Source organism: Chenopodium album, chromosome 3 (assembly GCF_948465745.1).
Source record: "Chenopodium album chromosome 3, dcCheAlbu1.1, whole genome shotgun sequence".
NCBI classification, from domain to species: domain Eukaryota; kingdom Viridiplantae; phylum Streptophyta; class Magnoliopsida; order Caryophyllales; family Amaranthaceae; genus Chenopodium; species Chenopodium album.
This window is the reverse complement of record NC_137836.1, coordinates 19093678-19098237: the sequence shown is the minus strand read 5'-3', so window position 1 is coordinate 19098237 and position 4560 is coordinate 19093678. Positions and strand designations below refer to the sequence as shown.

At 35.6% G+C, this 4560-nt stretch overlaps 1 non-coding gene across 1 annotated transcript; it reads right to left on the bottom strand.

The window, feature by feature from the left end:
- Positions 1-4041: 4041 nt before the first annotated feature.
- Positions 4042-4148, bottom strand: LOC145626002 (small nucleolar RNA R71). The gene has a single exon (XR_014110890.1). It is a non-coding gene; the product is annotated as a small nucleolar RNA R71 (small nucleolar RNA).
- Between the last annotated feature and the right edge of the window lie 412 nt (positions 4149-4560).

The following is a 4560-nucleotide window of genomic DNA, read 5'->3' as shown; positions in this document are numbered from 1 at the left end:
TATCGTGGATTTCGATAAAATTTAGAATACTTAAGTGTAAACACCGGATTGTGTCTCCCCAAAATCAAACCCAATGATGAGTACATTTCACGTCATTGATTATCGAGTAAGGTGAAATGTTGAAGAATCTCGTGAATTCCACCTTACCAAAAAATGTTTTGATTCAAAAATCATTTATTACGTGTCCTATTTATGAAAAACGTCCAATCCTGTTTAGTTTGATTCATAATGTGGGTCCAATATTTGTGTAGTTGAATGGGGTTTGAAAGGAGCTTTCCAACTTTATGTTATAATCATAAATCCAATTTATGACGAGGAAATTATGGTCAAATTACTAAACTGGACCCAACCCCAGCTTTATATGTGGATCCAATGATCATTTGGAGGGTCCATTAATATTAGTTAAATTTATAAAACCATTAGGATTTATTTTAAGTTTGTAGAATAATCTAGAAGGTTGTTTTAAGTTCTAAAGGCATTAGGATTGATTATTAGCATCAAGAATCTTCTAGAATGTTCTAATTATCCTCTTTTTGAAAAGTTAATGATTAAGAATTTTATATCGGATAAAACTAGAGTTTTTTTATTGATTAAATTATGATTAAATAAGGATAAGTACGGATATTCGACTAACCCAATTTGATTGGAAGTTGAATTTCGTACGAATCTTTTCTCCTGAAAAGCATCGTCCAGCGATGGAATGTTTGCACAACGATGAAAATATCAGCTTCTAGTGGCATGCGGGGGTTTGTTATTAATCATGTTAGTATCATACCTAAGATCTTGCTAATATTATGCTTTAATGAAATATTATAATGATGGTGATTTGTTATGTCCATATTATTATAATTTTACCTTGTTTGATTATTCGTATTTTGTTGTTATTGTTTGATCACGCCCTCTTTTGTAGGTTTAAAGGAAATTTGTGCTTGAAATCACACTAAATAAAATATTTAATAATTTTGTTTAGACTAATATGATTTTAATTCAAGTGATCGCCAATAAAAGATATATTTGTGCATTAATAATCAACCAACGTAGATTAAAATATACTTAGAAGTTTATCGATTGTATGTTGATTGGAAAGCGCACATGATTCTGATAAAAAATATGTTAGAGGCCTATTTAGGATGGGTTCAATCTCTTTTAGGTTGGATTTGTACCATCTTCCCCGAATATCTAGTCATTGTTCAGGAACACTATGGAGTTAGTGATCTCTGTGATCGTGAATGAGGTGTAGCCTTCACACTCGTGAACGGTTTACAAGTTCTTAAAACTTGTTGGCATCACTTTTGCTCTAGTTTCTTTCCTTTGGATGCCACAATGCTTAAATGTATGATCATAGTGGTGCTCAATGTTTGAAATATTCCCAACATTAAGTGAAAATTTTTATTTTACTTTTTGGTCTACCCCCCTCCCCCAAGTGTTATGAATTTTACAATGGAGTTCGGCAGAATTTATAACCCTTAGAATCTTTTATTTGAATGCTATAAATTTGCATTAGAATATTTGAATGAACGAGTTTGTCCGGAATTTATATGTTATATTTTTTATGGAGATCATATTTATTATTAGTTGATGGATTTCATCACCACCCATATCCATTTATCTAATTGTCCTCCTGATATAATTTCAATTACACAGTATGATCCTATCCAATTTGGTCTGAATTTCCCTTGTAGATTAGTTGGAGGACCATTTTATATAGTATTTTACCCCCGTCCCTTGGTCATAATTAGTAGTGTTTTTGGCTCTTTAGAGCCACTTTTATTACTAATTGGTGTTTTCTAGTGTTTTCGTAGATTTGGTTGACTTTTGCAGGGATTTATGCTTTTGGAGTATTTTCCCGAGATATTTAGGAGCAATCACGAGCACTGGAGAAGCACGACCAGATTTTATAGCCCAGGGCCGGTTGGAGCCATCGAACCGGTGATTAAGGGCCTGGTAGAGGTGATACCGGGGCGTTTGGACCGAGTATTCAAGACCCAAAGAGGAAACCCAGATTGGCCCGAAGAATTGGAGCCCAATCGAAGTCCAAATATTGGCCCAAATGATCCGCCCGGCCAAAAAGGCTGGCGCCCGGAGGCGCGCCCGGCCGGGCGGGAGGAGCGCCCGGTGACGCGCCCGGCCGGGCGCGAGATAGCTATTAAAGATAAAAAGGCGCGCCCGATCGGGCGGTGCCTCGCCCGATCGGGCGCGTGTTTATTTAGGAGACGATTAACGTCGTTTTAATTTGTTTCAGATTAGGATTTTTGTACGGAGTATAAATACTCCTCCGTAATACGATTTTAGGATCTACTTTTCTTCTTCTCTTAATCTTTTCTCTTAGACTTTCTCTCTCTACTTAGTTTTCTCTCTCTAAACCTTTGTTAATTTTTCTTTAGTTAATTTCAGATTTATTTTGGTAACGATTTCTCTTCCCTTAATCTTAGTTATTTATTCTATTCCTTTGATCATGATTTATTTTATTGCTTTGCTTAGTTTATATTTAATTATGTGTGAGTAGTTTAATTTCTAGGGTTTGTGGGGATCCATAAATAATATGAAGGGGTAAATTATTGTTGTTAATTATCAATGCTAGATTAATTTCCTATTGATTGAATTAATGCTCTGTGACTAGATTAGGCCTATCTTTTATGCATGAGTTTGACAATATTGATTCAAGAATCGAGAGATGAGAATTAATGTTTAGGTCTAGTTTCAATAGGCAAGTTAATTTATAAATGGTTAAGTCAAGATTCGTGAGATGAGATTTAATACCGATAAATTAATTATGTGATTGTAATAAGTAGCGAGAGCCCTTTACAATCTGATTAATTGATGCATTGATGATTGACTATTATTGATTGTTGGTATTGCATGATGATTTCTTATTGGATTGTTTTAATGTTTTACAATTGCGGCTTGTAAAAGTATAGCAATATTAAATTGATGAATCGAGCAGATGTTAATTTGATATTAAAGGCTATTTTCAATAAGAACTTAGATCTAGTAAATTGCGAGAGCCTGTTAGATCTATGTTGGTTAATAAATTGCGAGAGCCTGTTAATCATGTTATTTATGCAATGTCAATGATTGATTACCCTATTTTGCCCCGGAGTATTATTTATTGGTGAACCTATGCCCTAGATCCTTTTATATATTATTTTCTCCCTTTTCCTACTCTTTTTAGTTTAGTTTCATATTCAACTTTTAATATTGGTTACTTAAATAATTTAGATTATAATATTTAATTAGGAGTAAAAAGACTTGTTTCCCTGTGGAGATCGACCCTACTTCCCTATCTACTTTAGTTAGTGAATTAGGTAATTATTTTTTATTAGGGGATACGACTTTACCCTGTCAAAATTTGGCGCCGTTGCCGGGGAAACGGTTTTATTTTTATTTCTGATTATTTTTGTAGTCTAGATTATTCCCTTTTTGTCTCAGAGAGCGTTAGTTCTCTGAGACAAATCTCATATTTGCTTCTAGTTTTTGTTTATGCCCAGGTGTTCCAGATCAGGTTACATCCCATTCGATCCTGAGATCGAACGTTCCTTCCATAGACAGAAAAACTTCTACAAGCAAATCCTGGCGGATTCTGGTGATAATAACAATAATCACCGAGATTCTCCAACTGGTTCTAGCAATTCAGAGGCATCATCAGACACAGAATCAGAGATGGCGGTTGCAAAGAAACTTAGTGATTATTCACAACCGAAGCTTACGGATTTTCCACATCTCACTCCCACTCCGGCTCTTGATGAGGTTCAATTTGAAATTAAGCCTCAATTTATAATGATGATAGAGAGGAAGCAATTCAGTGGAGCCAAGGGTGAAGACCCGAATCTTCACATTGCCGACTATTGTCAATATTGCAACACCATAAGGCAAGCCGGGGTCACTCAAGACCAAATCAGGGAGATTCTCTTTCCCTTTTCTTTAACTGGAAAAGCTAAATTGTGGTTTAATGGTTTAAATAGAACTACGCTTGGTATATCTGACTGGGAAACTCTTGTTTTGAATTTTTATAACAAATATTACCCTGCAGAGAGAACAACAGTACTACGGAGTGCGATTCAGAACTTCGCCCAAGAAGCCGATGAGTCTTTATATGAGGCTTTGGAGAGGTTCAAGGACTTACAAAGAGAATGCCCTCACCACAATTTAGCACAATGGCAGTTAATCCAAGCCTTTTATAATGGCATTGGAAATTCTTCTAGAATAATTTTAGACTCTGCAGCTAGTGGGAGATTTATGAATCTTAATGTTGATGACGCAGGTCAGGTTATTGAAGATATGGCGATACACAATTCCCAATATGGGAATCCCAGAGGATTTGCTAACAAGGGGAAACATAGCGTCGACTCTGTATCCTTTTTGCAAGCTCAACTGACCTCTATTTGTCAAAAATTAGATAATCTGAGCACTGCTAACGTAGCCAATGTTTTTGCGATTAATAATAATTCTAATGAGGCTTTCTGTGAAAATTGTGGTATTGTAGGTCATTGGGAGCAAGATTGCAGGAGTTCCGTGGAGCAAGTTAATGCCTTCCAAGCTTATAGGCAGAATAACCCATAC